Genomic DNA, 17,964 nt, shown 5'->3' with positions numbered 1-17,964 from the left:
ATTATTAACTTATGTTTCTTTTTGTAACTTCTTTTATAGAACTTGAATTTTGACTTGAGCTAATGATATTTATTTGATAACAATATGTCAATATAATTTGACATCAGTAATATTCTAAAAATATTTTCAATTGTATACTTATACTTATTGTTAGATGTATATTTCAGATGACAAAGATAAAAATTATTAAAAGGAAACATCTAAGGTAAAAAGAGTCTTACGAATAAAATTTGAGAAAGAGCTGAAAAAATCACGGAAAACGACTTGATAAAGATCACTTCTTTAACTTACTGTTACGAATTTCCTATATTTTGTAAACTCGAGAATTCTCGTTCGTAAAAATATAACATAAAATAACGACGTTCTTTTAAATTCAAATAATTGACGATTAAATTCAAATTAATATGTATATCTTCTTTTCGATTTATGTCTCTATTTCGGAACGTTGTTCATGCGGAGTTAATCTCGGTATATAAGTAGAAACGCGATAAATCCGGGGAGTTGACGCTTCCAACGCGATGGAGCATACCGTCGCGATTTTCTCTTTCTGTCTACGTGTATGCATAACACGTTTCGCGCATATTGCGATTCCGCGAGATGTTTCCATCCCCAACAGTCCGCGATCTCCCCGGACGGCCGAAAAGCGAAAATACATTGTAACAAACGACTCGGTTCCGGCGACCGAGGCGGGCACGTATCGTAAACAAATGAAGGGCTGGGGACAAACTAATGAAACTTGCAAATCGATCACGTAGCAAGAACCAATGAGAGAAATTCGCAGTTTGATGGCGTCGCGGTTACAATGTGCGCTATGAAATAATAATCCGCCGTCGACTCGTCGAAAACAAATTAGTTATTAAATATTTCACGCGAAGAAAATACGATTAAATGCGGCAACTCTGAATTTACGTCTCAAACAGATGAAATGCATCGACGTGCGCATTGTATTTGTATCGACAATATCATGTTTTAACGTGATATGTAATCAAATTGCGGTAGAACGCAGTTTACAGATGTCTAATGTAAACTTGCAACAATTCACTGACAGCGAGAATATCTGCTTATTGAGTGTTCATATATGAACAATATTATGTTGATGTATAATACAGTTGATAACAACGAAGTATTCAAAGCAGAGAATATAGAATGTGAATAAAATTCTCTCATTGTGTCAAAAAGTATATTATTTTACATCTTGCATTATTTTTCTATTGTTTTTTTTTATTTTTACAAAATAAGACATTTATAATTTTTAATTGTAAATTTGTAGTTGTACATTACATTTTTCAGTACTTATTTGTCATTGTTGTCCTGGACTGGACACAATTCTTTTTAATGGATATGCAAATCTTTCGGTTAATGATATTTTTATGCAACGTTAATTCACGTTATAAATATAGTTCGTGAAATATATAAGGTCGTTATATTTCAAATGGAAAATGAATTATTATGGATATTATTTTTTCCTGGACATGAAACTAACATTTTTACCATTTGCTTCAATGAATATTTATTTCCACATAGCTAGTAAATAAATAAAATTTTATCTTACGGTATATTACACTGTTTATATATGTAACAATATGCTAACTTTTAGTTATTTAAACTTGATAATATATTTATTATTTGATCTCTGAAATTATATTTTTCATTTTATTTGTAAACTAAAGTTAAAATTAAAAGATTAATGTTTAACTTGTGGATTTAAATATATCAGGAGAAACAAATCTTTCACAGTCCTTTTTTAATTGTGTCACATCTAATTTACATTTACTTATTTCCTATACCTTGGACAAATGTTTAATAATTAATATTTAAGCGTAAATTATATTTCATATTACATATTATTACGCAATTACATATTATTAACGCCTTCTCAATTTTATTAACGATTGTTTAAACTGTCTATTATTTCCACGTCGGTGTCAGTTGAATGTTCAACATCAAGCATAGTATATGTCTATTGAAATAGATAGAATAACAGATAGCTGTAACATTGCAATATCACTCTCATGAATCATACTGGAATGTTTCGCGCATATTCCTAGCTATCCCGTAATGCTTAAGATAAATTTATACGAGACATCTCGCAACTATTGTACAATACTTTAATATATTCTAAAGATTAATGAAACTGAAAATTCTCAAACGGGTATGTTGAGATTGCAATAATTTTCAAATTATAAGCAATCAAAATTGAATAACGTAACGTTTGCGCGTTTACATCCGTATATGTGCACACTCGTATTGATTTATCGTATTGACTTCTTAATTTAGATTTATTAATTTTTATTATTGAGATATTTTATCTTCCTATTTTTTATACACAAGCATGCGTACACTGTGAAACAATTTAAAGATCTTGATACTTCTCGATATATATGAGAATTTTTGATTGTAATTAATTTTTATATCACACTAAAATACTCGAGAAAATTATTAATAATATATTTCTTGAAAACACAATTGCATCCTACTAAACGATACGAATGTTAATCAAAGCATATTAAACATTTCTACTTATTTTTTTAAATTACATTTGTTTTTTCAATTTTATATATGCAACATCAGTTGTTAAAATATTGTGCTAAAAATCTAATTCCTTTAGAAGTGGCAGTAGTGGCATTTAATATTCACGAGAATAAGACATTTCGAATTAATATTGCGTTTCTACTTTATTATATTGGCGCTTGTTCCTTTGCGTGTATACTGAGGATCTCTATTTACGAAGAAATTGAATTTAAGAGGCACGCACTTCATAATCTCTTTCTGGCTGTGCTCGGCTATGCTCAGAAAATCGCATCTTCTGGAAGTTGCTTGAAAGTGCCCTTTATTGAAGTTCTCCTGTTTGTATTTTCTTATTTGATCTTCGCTACTTTTATGGATTTGCTTTCTATTTGCATACTTCTAAAGATTTCAGCAGTGCCTCTGCTAAGCATTTCATATTTTTGCACGAGTGATTTTAAAATAAGCGTAAACCAGATAACAGAAATTGTAAACTTCCCGCTAAATTCCATAAACCATGTTAAAAAGACATAATTATTTATGTCTTTTGTGGTGTTTCACAATTACTGTACTGAAAATTAAAGTCAAAAATGCTTATACAAAAATAACGAGATTTTTCAACAGATTTTTAATTTTCTGGCGTTTTTTAAAATCTTTTTAGCAACGTGGTTTTTATTAAAAAAAATTAAATACATTATATAATCGTAAAATATTTTAAACATTTCTTTGCTTAATTCTCGTGATGTGTATATAACACATAATATTCAAAATAAATATTTAACGAATTAATAAAAATATTGTTTTTTTGTGTTAATTTATATAAAATTTAACGTTTTTTTAAAAAATAGATATATTTCCTAATCTCGTAATTATTTTTGAAATAAATGAGTAATAAGTCTAGTTTAAAAATTTTATGTTATCGTTCTATACGATTATGTAATAATTTTTTCATATTTTAAAATTAAATATTATGTTTTTATAATTAAATATTATATTGTAAATATTCTAAAATTTGTTCGTTTTCAAACAATACATTTATAACCTATTGTTTATTTGATTTTCTTTAACTCTTGACTTTTACATTTTTTACCTTTTACATTTTTTGCCTTTTATGCCTTTAATATTTACGATACATCTATGTAATATTTATATAAATGAATTTTTATAAATCCATTAGCTCCATTTAAAATTTAATCATAAAAGACATATTAATGAAAGATAATTCATAATTCACCGATATGCAGTTAAAGTTAAAATTTAAAAAAAATATACGTAGAAGTATAAATGAAATGTACATAAATAATAATGTGCTTAAAATAATTAATATTTCAAAAAATAATCGTTGCACGAATAAAATAATTACTAACAAATAATCAGTGCTTATTAATTTTGCAAATATTAAATAAAATATAAATAATAAATTACTCTTTGTAGTTTGTTACTTTGATGTCACACGATGCCTTTGAAGCTTTCTCTTCCTTTCAGTTTTCCATATTGCGCTCACATAACACTCATTCGCGAAAATACGGTTAATTAAAATCACGCGTGCTAATTATTGGAATATGATAGTTACGCAGTACTTTACACAACAGTCTCGAAATTAATTGCACGCGACGCATGTTTTGCTGCACGATAAATAAATTATTTGAAAATAGTACATAACAGTACGAAACTGGATTATATTTCGGCATAGAAATAGCGTTGTTCTAAATATTAAAATGATGGAATGACAATAATTTATCATTCTCGATATCTTTAATTCCTATGATTTCTATTTCAATAAATCGCGTGAGACATCTATGCACTTTTGATAAGGAGCTATCCTCTCGACGTATTTGTGAAGTTAAAGATGAATGATTGAACATGTCGTCTAATAATCATTAAGTAATTGTAAAAGTGATTGTATTTCGAGAATTAACATCAATGTATGAATATCAAAACACAAGGATCTTTTTTATAAACATCGCAACAACGATTGGCCCTACTTCGATTTGTCATTTCCGCGAAATATTCAACTAATATAACGTACCAAACTTCTGTTGGAATAATCCGTAAATATCTTTAAACTATCGAGGCTACGATTGTTTATTGTTTATATTTTTTTAAAATATGATGAATTGTTTGTGGCGTAGCCTTAGCGATGTTTTTGCGTGGTGGGATACGTTGTGTTTATGAAAGGTCGCCGCGCTATCATTCGCGCGCCGAAGCCCGAATGGGCAGGTAGTAATTTGAGTCGCTCCATGTATTATCGTGTTCTCAACCCTCGAAACTCGCGATTATTCTTTACGAATACTTGGCGATTATCAGGCGGCACTTAATAATAACTTCTACGATTAACCTTAAAAATATGGCGAGCCCACGGCTATTTATTAGAGTATACATTTCTCGCGATGTATTATATTTAGTTAATATAAGAATAGCGTTTAAAGAAGCATGATGAATCATTGTTTCGTCGTAATATTTGGGATAATGGTTATTTTTATGCCGAGCAAAAGATAGCGCTTTTGCGTTTTTATTCTTTCGTTAATTTTCTCATCGTGTATTAAACCGCGAATTGCGTGCGATCAACTTCAAGAACACGTAAATCGTCGTGTAATCGTTCTATTCTGATAATTAGTTTGTGCGCGATTTAATTAATTGTGTTTTCGTGAGTATTATGTTTTGTGAGTGCAACCAAGAAACCTGAGAGGAGGAGAAAGGCCTGGGAGGCGTCGAGTGACGGCGAAGCAACTATGAGGTAATTAATTATTTATATTTACTGTGATACTTCTTGCCGAATTAGTCGTTGATAATTATTTTTTTTACATGTAATGATTAGTTCTTAAAATTATTTAGAAAACACTATAATTTACATATATTTATATTTTATAACTTTCTTTTTTCTTCTCTGTTACGCATCATATATCGGTGAATAAATTATTTTTTATTTTAAATGAGATAATGGATCTATAAAAATTGCATTATATTTATATAAAAGACAAGAATATTAGAGAGAAATATCTCAGAAATCGATTATCTGAAAATATTTATGCTAATAAAAAGTTTAATATTACTATTTAATAAAGAAATTATTTATTTTTTGTATTTTATACGAAAATACATATAATTATACATGTAATTATAACACCGGGAAATGATATAAAATAATTGCGTAATACATTTTCATTAATTTATTTAACATAAATTATAAAAATTAAATATATCTCTTCTTATAACGTGTTAATTTTTGATTTTTTATAACTTATTTATTTATATTTGCTAACTTGATTTTAATATTTCTGTTTTATAATTTTTAATTAATTAATCTCTGGAATTTATTAATAAACATTATACATGCGCGTGATAAAATGTGAAAAGTTGAAAAATCTTATTATCTTAATCTTTGGGCAGATTCAGATTGCTAAGAAAAATAGGAAAACTTTATTTGATTAAAATTATCTTGAACGTGGAATTTTCTCTCGTATCTTGATAGAGAGAGGGTTTTATAAATAATATTTATATAATCAAATTATTTTTCTATTATTATACAATAATTTTTATAAGATTTTTATCAGATTTTATTACTATAAAATTATAAAACATTTAATTAACTAAACTATACAAATTTATTTTTTAACTGTTTATAATGTAAATAAATTTAAATATTACATTTCCAACGTGTGTGATTAAATTACTTAATATTGTATACATGATTTCTTTAAATGTAATTATTTTATACTGTTTTTACTGCACAATCACGTTGTATTATGTTGCATGTAATATCAAATAAAAGAAATAATTAAAATTTATTAACATCAATTAAAAGTATTTACAATTGGCATTCTGAAGCATTCAACATTTCAAAGTCACTGCATAATTTATACAATTGTAGAATTGTAGAATCTCATCCTTCCCATCCGAATTTATGCATACGATCATTGTTTTGTGGCAATTCTCTAACGTGATGTTACCGAGGCATTTTACACCAATGATTATATCAGCACGTGATTATAATTAAGATTGACTACCTTGAAATTTAACAGTCATAATGCAAATAGAGAGATAAGATAATAGAATATTTTCCTTAGCTTAAAATTTACATAAAATATTGATAGATAAGATAATAAACAATCAATTGGACATTAACAATATCATATTATTACTATAAATAAATAAAAACTAAAATAGAAATTGAAAAAATTAATAAAATTTAAATTTTTAACAATGCTATAAAAGAATAAATTGATAAAGTGATCTATTGATAATGGTATGAGCCTGACTTTCCAATATAATCCGGTTAAATAGATGAAGTAGAATGACTATATTTTTATCGGACGACTAGTGATGTAAATACCATTTTAATCAGACGATATTAGCATCGCGCAAGTATCAGTATTATTAAGAGACATTATTATATCAGGGAATGGCATTCGGAGTTCTCCTTCCACGCTTGTTTTAATCAAAACGCTATTTTATACTACCGTTCATTTCCAGTCTAGCGAAATGCTCAGTTCGTATTCTTGAAATTTTCATTTGCTCGTATGCTTTCAACCAACGATAAAAGTTTTCGGAATGTAGGAAAACAATGCAATTTGTTCGTCGCCGAATTCACACTGCAAAATGATATTTCGTTTAACGGGCTGAAGCTTTGTTCGGATCGGAAATTACCTCGTTAAGTCTTCTCTTCGTTCTACTACACAATCCTAGCGTACGAGTTGTAATGCCCGCTAGCGGCTTGCGTTGCTGCCAATTAAAGCACCGGACGCGATTTGCATACGCACGTGTTATCGTAACGTTAGTGGATGTAAACTTCGGCTGACTGTCCGCGTTTCCAGCGACGAAAGTTTTGCATCGGCGAACTATTTCCGGCTAATACGGTCAATTCCCGAAGGATCAACCCATTACCGCGTGCGGATTTGCGAATAATGCAATGCCCGCAAAATTTGTTGCACTTTTGTTGTCAGAATTACGCGAAATTCGGCGAGCGAAACAGATTGGATGGAAACATCGTATATGAGACGTATTAATAGAGAGTAATAAAATGATAGAGACAGAAGTGGTATAAATAAAGAAGTCAGATACGAAAGTAAGAAAAATGACCAGGGAAAATAATAAGGTTTGATGATACGCTGTCGGTTATTCTGAATTACAGCATCAGCGGTGAAGTAAGCGAGAAAGTTTCTTGAAACTTACATTCGAACTGATGACTTTCCGTTCAATAAAAGTAGATCATAGTTCGTAACAGACTTATAGAACGTGCCAAAAAGTATTTTGAAAAATCAACAAGAAGTTATACTTGAGTAACTGAACTTACACTGAAGTTACAGTTGTCAAAATATCGCCAAATTGTAAAAGTATATCTCACTTTTTATATATATATATATAATATTTCATAAGAAGAAAACTTAGTTTAACAGCTTCTGATATGTTTCATGACTTTATTTTATTGAATTATGATAGTTTCATTATCAAGAAATAATTTTATATTTAATATAAAGTTAATTTTGAAATTATTGATATATTTTATTTTGCCATAATTTAAAATTTATTTTAAATGAAAGAACACATATTACTAATATATTACTAAACACATATTACTAATATATTACTATATGTACAAACTTTTGTATTAGTTATTTTATTTAACAATGAATATTAACTAGATACACTTCACAACATTTTTCTCTCAATTTTATGTTTAAACTTTTTAAAATGGTAAATTAAAAATTTTTAATTATTTCAAAAATTAATATACATATAAATATAAAATTAATATACATATAAATTAATATAATTATAGCATATAAAGTTATATTTAAAATTAATAATTTAAAAACTTAAAAAAGGTACTGATGTTTGCATATAATGTGTATTATATATATATTGTATATTTGCATTGTTTAAATAAAATTTGTTAGGATTATAATAAATTTTAGTAAGTAATTTCGCTAATTTTAAATAATGAAATAGAAACAATATTTTTGTTTTGCTCTGTAGCTTGCAATTAATGATCAATTGCATGGTACTTTATTATTATATGTTAGATATCAATTTTCGCGTATATTTCGTGGGTGAAAGTTGACGCGAATAGAATCCGTGTCGACTTTAGTAACCGTCGATACTCATAAAATTGAACGATGTGCATCTGCTTTATATTCATGAATTCGTCACCTGGACTGATTTCTACCGTTGAAGTTTCTATCGGTCCTTGTGGCGGATATTAAAGTGATAACGGTCCGACTAATGCTAGAGAATAGGAAAATTTATGGTTAACCATTCCGTTCGATAAATTAACCAACTCGATTCTATTAACGAATCCGAGGGTTCAAAGCGATCAGCGCATCACCGCCGGGAATGCAACGCAATCTGATTTTGGGAGAATTAATTTAATCTATTGTATTATTGTAAACAGAGAGTATTCAAACATGTTATATATGTAAATAAATGCACTTGGTGCAAGCACTAATTATAAATATAATAAATTGCAAGAGATAGATACGTAAAATATTTGTCTTTCTTCTCAATATTTGACGTAACGAAGCAATCTTTATATTTTATTGTTCTTTTTTATGTGCGTTTATGTTAAAGTTAAAATCAATATTGAATTAATTCTAATTAAATTATAAAAGAAAAATTAAAAACGATTTTATTTAAATTAAATTTATATACGTAGAAAATTCTTTTGGCTTTTTTTACGACATAGAAATTTTGCATATCTCATCTTTTTTTAAATTATTCTATAGATATTCCTCAGTATAAATACAGCTTCCCATATTTTGTATAAAAAAAGCATCAAATATCATTTCGATTTTTATATGGAATATTTGATATTCCACTGTTTGTGTTATTAAATGATTGATTATGCGCAATTATTAGTTAGTATATTTAAATTTATGCATTCTTGATTTTGTGACATCTTGATTTGATTTATGACATCTTAATTTGTAACGTAAAATTGACATAAAATTTATATTAATAATTTTGACATGTAAAGTGACTGTTTAGTGAAAATGACAGAAGGGCAAATTTGTTTTATTGTCTTTTGCATAGTACAATATTGATTGTGGCTTAATTAGATATTATAGAGAATTGTTAACCGATATCGTTAAATTTACATTACAATTTTCTCAATATCAGCTGATTTTAATGACTCGATTTGCATATGCAAAGATGCATCTCACTGCAATACTTTCCAAATTATCGTGCGGGTTTCCGCGGACTCAGCATCAGTATTATGCGCCCTAATGCACGTTCATTAAATGAAACGGTAATTAGCTTCATTTGTTATGTTAAGCTTCGACAAACCTGCCGATGCTTACGAATTGTGTACACACATTTTGGGAGCCAAATCATGATAATATTTTACTGAAAAGATTAGAAATATTTGTTGAAAATGTGCTGTTGAAACATAAGATATTAGATTAACACACAATCTCTCATTTATAACACGTTAATTTCGTAAAATAGTTTTCTAAACTAATCGTATTTCTGTTATGGTATATTATGAGAAAGTGGTGTAATTTTTTTCAAAGATATATAATAATTTGGTTCTACGAAAAAGACTGCAAAATATTAAAATCATGACAAATGAATTATAAAGATTGGAAAAATATTATATTGGCATGAGAAAAATAATTATTACTATATAACATTTAAAAGAATAACAATGCAAGGAAATTTATTATTTTTAATTATTTCTATTTCTAAAGAATTTTTCAATTTTACAAACGATATAATAAAATTAACTTATTGATAAAAATGTAAAGATTATATTGCTTTTAAATTGTTTTTAAATTAAATATTATAAATTAAATTTATTTATTTTTATTTATTTGAAAAAGCTGCATTTTGTTTCTAATCTAATAGTTTGTTCGTTAGTATACGTTAGACACAATAAATATTGTTACCTCTTTTAAGGCGTAAATCCTTTGTTAACTCCCGGCGGGTACCGGAGTCATCTAACCGGGACAATAGATTGTCCTGGAAATCCCATTGCGACTTATCATGGTTCACCGACGAGATCAATCTTTCTTTCTCGAGCCTTTAAACCTCGATCGATCGATTGATAACATAAGACGATGTACCGTGCTAAGATCGAGAGATTACTGGATTTGCGTGTGCTATGATCACAAAATCAGAAAACAGAAAGATCTAAACGTATACTTTAGAATAAATGTTGGTCACAAATTAACTAGACCCAAATTACATAATATAACTCTATTAGAACCATTATTTTTTAACATTATCGAAATAATATTAATATTTCCTATTTCTATTAATTTTAGATTTTTCGAAAGTTGGATTTCGTATATAAAAGAGATAGAAAAGTTTTTATTTTATATTAGAGATAAAAATACTGACAGGAAATTTCTATCTCAGATTGGAGATAAAAATATATATAATTTATATCCGTTGGGGAAATTTATAAAATCATGATAGTATTGTCATTGTAGAGGAAAAATATTGTCTCTTGCATTTGTGTGTTCTGGAGATTTATAAGAAAATTATATTGTATATTATATCGAAATAATATATTGATATAATATCGAGAATATATATATATATATATATATATATATATATATAAAATATATGTATATTCTTACGCAGGAAAGACAAAAAAAGTCAGAATAAAGCTAATCAAGTTAAATCAAATAAGATTTTATTCTTTCATCTCATAGAACATGAATTCGATATTGTTTTAACTATTCAATACAATCTGGAAGAGTAAAATTATATACAGCTATATTAAGATCGTAGATAGGATCTATAGGTCATTATTAAACTTACTTTACATACTGCTAATTTGTGTCACTAAATGTAGCTTAAACTTTATGGACACTGAAAGCGACGTATGACGGAAGTCAGTCTGGATAATTCACGCGCGAGTTATATAAGATTATCAAAGAGTGTCGTAGGTAAGTTAGTCGGTGAAAAGCTCAGGCAGTTTCACTTACGAATTCAATGGTCGTGTAATCCGCGCTTCGGAACAAGGAGACTGATGTGAATAGCTCCCAAGTGGCACGAATGAACCGTACATCGAAGGTGGAGAGACTGGAGGAAGACAAAAGAGACTTTCTACTAATGACTAATCGCTCTCTGACCGAATTTCTCCTCTTGTACCTAAGCACAAACTAATAGCGCTCGCTCGTCCGAAAACCATTTCTGCATTTAAATTAGCATTGGAATCAGAAATGTTCCGGTGAACGTTCCCGAAGCCGTGCATTTCTCATCGGCACTGGCAGATATTAGTTTTGATCCACGCGAGATATGATTTCTATATTACATCGGGTCTTCCGTGATCACAAATAAAGTCTCTGATTGGAATAATTCCGATAATGTTTTTCTCGTTCTCTTCTTTTTTTCATTAAGAACAAAGTTCTGGAGGAGAAAAGCTTGGTATCCTAGTTTTAAATTAGTAAGTTTGATTAATTTAAATAATATTATTAAAATGCTATTATAAAAATTCGAGAATTTCGAGACAAAAGAGAAAAAAGAAATGTGAAGTAGAAATATTACGGTTAACATTAGAAAATGATTATTAATTACCGTCAATCAATATTAATACAAGGAACGATTTTGATCTAGTGTAATGAATTGTACGGTACTTAGTTTATATTCCGTATTTGACGAGATGTTACACACGAAGGAATCTTGAACATTTCCCACTGGAAATGGAAAAATTTCCGGAATTGAGAGCAATTCTGTCAACTGTGTTGTAATTGGTTCTTGTCAAATTAATCCTTAATCTTTGATATGATAATTCAAATAACAATTATTAAAATAATCTTTTGTTATATTCATGTATTTTCATTCTATTTTAAAATATACAAACCTAAATATCTTCTTTAACAATTAATACTTAAGGATAAATAAATTCATCCTTTCCTTGCTTATATCGTATTTAATTGAAAAGAAATGTGATAATCATTTTTTCTTAATTTTCTTTTTTTATAAAACAGAAATAAAATATGGATATGTTTGTATATTATTTTTCTGTTATTATTCTACTTGTTTTTTCACAATATCGCATGACAGATTCTTTTGTGATATTTTATACAGCTGTATTTTTTTAAATTTTGAACGCAAGGTCTTTTAAACAAAATTACATCTATTAAATATAAAACTTGAGAGCTAAAGTAAAGAAAATCATGCTTATCAATCGCAGTTCTTTTATATGGTCTTTCTTAACAATATATTGTATGCTTTTTTATATGTATCTATAATACTTGAATATTTTTGAAGAAATTAAACATGCATCTATTATCACTCATTTTAATGAATGTTTGCGAAAGCTAGAGAAAAGCTGGCGGAAATTAAATTCGACGGAAATTGAGAAACAATTTCGGATTAAAAGATAAAATCTCTGATATAGTTTCCACAAATGTATAATTCATTAACCAATGTCACCAGACACTGGCAATGAATATTCGTAAATTAGCAATATAAATTCTGTAGAAGTTATTTTACGCAAAAATATATTTTTGAAAGTAATGTATTATAAGAAACAGTTAGATTATATTTGGATAGAAAATAAATTAGGCTAATAGAAAAATTAATAATAATAGAAGAAAACAACTCTCTCTCTCTCTCTCTCTCTCTCTCTCTCTCTCTCTCTCGCTTTCTCTGCTTCCTAGTCATTGACAAACATTTCTAGTAGTGCTGGATCAAACATGTTAAAAGCTCTGTAATAGATAGACGTTTTGTCACTATGGGATGCTTCAAACCCGATATTACTCACTCGGAGTTAACGGTTGCGTCATCAAGTGCATAGAGCCAAAATAGGACTATATGTCCCGACAACGCACTATTATTTCCGAACAGGATATAATTATGCGGAAACATTCTGCCGTTTGTTTTCCAAATAACGCCCGCCGTTCTCCTGGTAAAATATGATCGTTGAAATTGTAATTAATAGACGAGGCGGCTCGCGTAAATAACCGTGACGATATATACAAAGCGGCGAGTTCTCGGGGGAGTACACGTGAGAGAACACCTGGCAGAGATCCAGGATAATGTTTGGTACAATTCCTGGACGCCGGTCCATCATTCGAGCATCATGAGATCGACAGTCGGATAAGAAACGGGGTCGATGATGACAAAAAAAGAATTGGTGAACGCTGCGGCAGAAGTCCCTTTTTTTCTTTTTCAGACATATAGAATGCACCAGAAAAATCACCCGCGAGGAAAATTAATTGTAGGAATAATAAAAAAAATGCGTCTCTCGATGAATTCGAATTTTTCGAAAAAATGGCTTCATTGATTTACTTTTTTTGTTTTTTCTTGGCAAATATTTTATTGGACATATTAGTTTTAAGTTTTTGAATTTTAAGAATATTTGTAGACAACAAATTTTGATTAAAAAAAAAATCTGTCTTAATATGATTTAATATTATATGATTTACTTAATTATCTAAGGAATCTTAATTATACTAAGAACTGACTTAATATAGCGTTTATAAATTTCTATGACATTTTGTATGTTTTAATTGTGATATATGAATTGAACGATTTTCAATTAGTCTTTTACCATAAGACAAATCTATTGGTAGATTTGTAGTAGATTATTGGTAATAAGACTCGTAAATAACGCCTGGTCATTCCGGGTAAAAATAATTTTTTCGATATTCTAGTTTATTCAATTTTTTTCTGTCTAAACACTAGCGATATCGGCCAGTCACAAATTATTGAATTGCCTTTTGATCTTTTTCTGGTAACTATTTAACACGAAAGTCGCAACTTTACGAGAAATATTTTTCGCGCAAATCGGCTTTTCTTGCTGCATAAATTTTGAAAAGCTTCTGAATTATCCAGTTTTGACTATTGCTATGAAGTTTAACTATTGCTATGAAATAGACATTTTGGAAAAATATAAAATTGTTTGCTTGAGCTTTAATATAAATATTCTCTACATTATTTTTCTCTACATTATAGTATACATAAAAGTATTGAACCAAATTAATTAAAAATTTGTTGTTAGTTTAAAAAAATATTTGAACTTATTTTTTTAGAGAATTTATACACACACACACACACACACACACACACACACACACACACACACACACACACACACACACACACACACACACACACACACACACACATATGTATGTAATATAATAAAACTAAATATATTAAATGTAATATTAACTTTCATACATATATACATCAAGATTTAACAATTAATAAATGTGAAATAAATTATTAAAATTAGTAAAATTGTGTAGTTTTGAAATATCGTCTTCTCAATAGTCTTTTTTACAGCAGATACTGGTAAAAGAAAAAACATATTTATCATAAGCGGCGAATATTCGTTATAATCGTTGTACTACTTGCATTAATATTAAAGTACCAGTTTAAATTGAATAAACGATTTAACGTAACGTTTTAAAAATGAAGAGAGAGAGATTCCAAGTAAATGGGTCATGAAAGTAAATTTCAACGGGAGTAAACCTTCTTTGTAATGTGGAAATTGAAGAGTCACGATGAAAGCTTAACTGTTCTTCGTAGAGAACAAACGTTTCACCGGGCTTTAAAACTGGAACGCGTCGCATCAAAAATGCAGCTGGCCGTCCTTCGCCGTTTATATTTTCGCCGGGATCGGTGCAGTACGCAATCGTTTCCAAGAGAGGCACTTTCTTGAAACGCGTTAACAGGCGGTGAAAACCGTGGATACCTTCGGTTTCTCCCTTTCTACCTCTGTCTCTCCGTGTGTGGCCGAGGTTCGGCATTTCGGCGTAGTTCGAGCGTGCGGAATAACCGAAATAGTTTCCGAGTGTGCGGCTCTGTGAAACACGCGAACAAGGGCTCAATTCCGTTGCTCCCTTTCCGACGCAACGATGCCTTCGTCTACTTAGCAGGTGCATGTGCAAACGCAGCGTTCGTGTCCAATCTCTCTCCACACGTCGATTGATATCATTCACTCTCCAGCATTGCGCCTAGACTTTCGAAACGTAAGACTCGAGAGAGGACTACAGGATAGAGGAAGAGATTGAGTCTTCTTGACAATTATTTTCGAGATAATTAAATAAATGTAATGAAAATTATCTAATTAGGTATCAATGGTGATCGTTTTGGTGTTCTAAATAACAAAGCTTCAATGGATTGTTCGGTAATATTACTTCAACATAATTTAGATTTAATATAATTGGATTAATTGGATATTATGCGTATAACATCAGTTGGTTGATAATTAGCTATTGTAATTGTATGTAATTGTATCTTTTAATATTTGAAAATATTATATACATTCAGTACGTTGATTTATGCTATTAGTTGCGAATTAGGGTGACGTATGAATGGCGCCGGGTAGCTAGTCTCGTACGTAAATTTGGTCTAGAACTTGCACATGACTGACTAATTGAGATTAAACGCGGTAATAATGCCGATATAAATCTTTGCCTTGTCTCTCTGATACTCGTACTGGCGCCAATTACACAAGGCGTTCCAGGTATTCCGTAATTTCTCATGACAGCGAATCGTTGATAAATTTGAGAGAGTGATTTCTCCCTACCAGAAACTTCAGGCGGAACCTTTCTTTTTTCATACTTCTTTCAGCATTTCAGATTTTATTAAATGGCTCGTAAATTGAAATATTTAAGTAAAGAATAAAACAGGAAAATTTGTTGTCTGTTTTTTGGAATTTAATTTCTTATAAGGACTTATAATTTTAATAAATAATAAATAGATTTATTATGTTCTGATTTTTATGCGCGAAGGAAATGGATGACAATTGATCTGATTATTTATAGATATTTTTATCGTATGTAATATTTAAAAAAAATATAGATTCCAGATAAAATATAATTCAAATCAATAATGCTTTATACGAATGCATGGATTGGAAAATAAAATCGTAAGAAACGAAATTTTTTTACAAGATGTTGCCGCGTATCGTAAAATTCTTTCCTAAGTTTCGTTTCAAGAGCAGGAGGAAAATTCAATTTCGAATTTCACAACGATATCGATCTTTCCTCAAAACGTGCGGCGCTTACACCCCCGTTCGTTTGCCTTCTGATATACTTGCGGCGTCATGTTCGCGCGTTATAGCGAAGCTCGAAGAAACGCGTTAGCAAGTGACTACGTGCCGATACTACAGCTCGCTGTTCCTTATAGTCGTGCAAGTTTTCGTTTTACGTCTCCTGGAATGCTTTCTCAATCCCTCTTCGGGATCTCTCTTTCCGATAATACTTCTGTGCGGTTTCCTGTTGCGAGACTGTCGCCCGAAGTTCGATACGAAAGTATATACTTAGCTCTTACATCCCGCGTAGCACGCATCATTGTTGAGCCAACGAGGCTGATATTTTTATTCATCTCTAAATCCGCCGCACGAGTACCGCATTGAGAGCTTATATATCCGCAAGCGGCAACTCGGGTTTAAAAGCGCGCATTAAGATTTACTCATCTTGAAAATAACCATCCGTTTAATCCCCCCCGTTCGTTCCTTTACGGCAAAAGCTTTTGATAGAACAAAATAAAATAAAATCCGTGTAATCATGGGGAATTGAATTTGAATATTTTATTACGCAAGATGTTTTATCTGAAAACTATCACGACTCCTTTTTTTTCCCTAACGAAGTTTAATCACGGAAACACTTCTTTTATTATAAGTTTTCGATAACAACTGAGCCGTATAAATTAAAATTACATTAAAGAATGCAGGATTTGTTTTACTCATGCATTATCGAAATTAATTTCACGATGTAGACTTCATCATTAATAACTCGCGACTTAGGAGTTGCATTGACATATCGATTTCCTGAGGAAAAAATAAGTTCTAGAAAGCTTATCGTATCCAATTATTCTGAGACGACATAAAAAAGTATAATTTGGATGATAAACTGCATTATTGTCAAGTGAAACTCAAATAAAATAAATATGCATATTGAATGATAAGATCGCTTATGATTATTCAGATTTATAGTTTCCTCTCTCATGTCAGAAATTAATAAATTAATGTATGAGCCAATTAATTACTAATGTGTCAATGAATTTACCGAATCGGCACATCTAAACATCTAATTATATCTATTACGAGATATAATTTAAACTATTGTACCGATAACATGGTATATTAATAATGTACAATCTTTTAACAATAAATTCTTAAACTAAAATGCAATTGAGTGTAAAAATTAATTTTAATAAAGCTCGGTGGAGTTCGCTAGAAAATAAGATTTTATATAATCAAGCTGCAATTGAATGTCTATTTATCAAATTTATTTGGTTTACAGTATTAAATTCTACGAGCGCCTTGTTTTTCTTACAGTTTTAAACCGCGTTGCCATTGGACGAGTGCACAATGGAGTGCACAATTTCGAGTATCACACGTGAAATCGTTGGAAATTCAACTGATTATTTAAGGACACTAATTACGAACAATTAAATCAATCGACTCAATGGGAACAATGTCGTGTCGGTGAGCCACATCAATATTTGAGTTCTACCACATTCCGTAGCGTATACGTAGGTACTACG

General features: G+C 29.7%; 1 protein-coding gene across 8 annotated transcripts in view; it reads left to right on the top strand.

Moving 5' to 3' along the window:
• Positions 1-17,964, top strand: part of LOC105423311 (alkaline phosphatase) — a 180,383-nt gene that overhangs the window by 30,622 nt on the left and 131,797 nt on the right. The window contains exon 1 of one of the 8 annotated variants that reach the window (XM_089079813.1): positions 4,668-5,242. The exons of the other annotated variants lie outside the window; for them this stretch is intronic. The gene's annotated coding sequence lies outside the window, so the exon portion shown is untranslated. Of the gene's footprint in view, positions 1-4,667; positions 5,243-17,964 lie in introns of those variants that run through there. 8 annotated transcript variants of the gene reach the window in all.

Source organism: Pogonomyrmex barbatus, unplaced genomic scaffold (genome assembly GCF_055798465.1).
Source record: "Pogonomyrmex barbatus isolate J1 unplaced genomic scaffold, ASM5579846v1 scaffold3, whole genome shotgun sequence".
NCBI classification, from domain to species: domain Eukaryota; kingdom Metazoa; phylum Arthropoda; class Insecta; order Hymenoptera; family Formicidae; genus Pogonomyrmex; species Pogonomyrmex barbatus.
The sequence above is the reverse complement of the archived record's forward strand: the minus strand, read 5'-3'. Positions and strand labels throughout refer to the sequence as shown.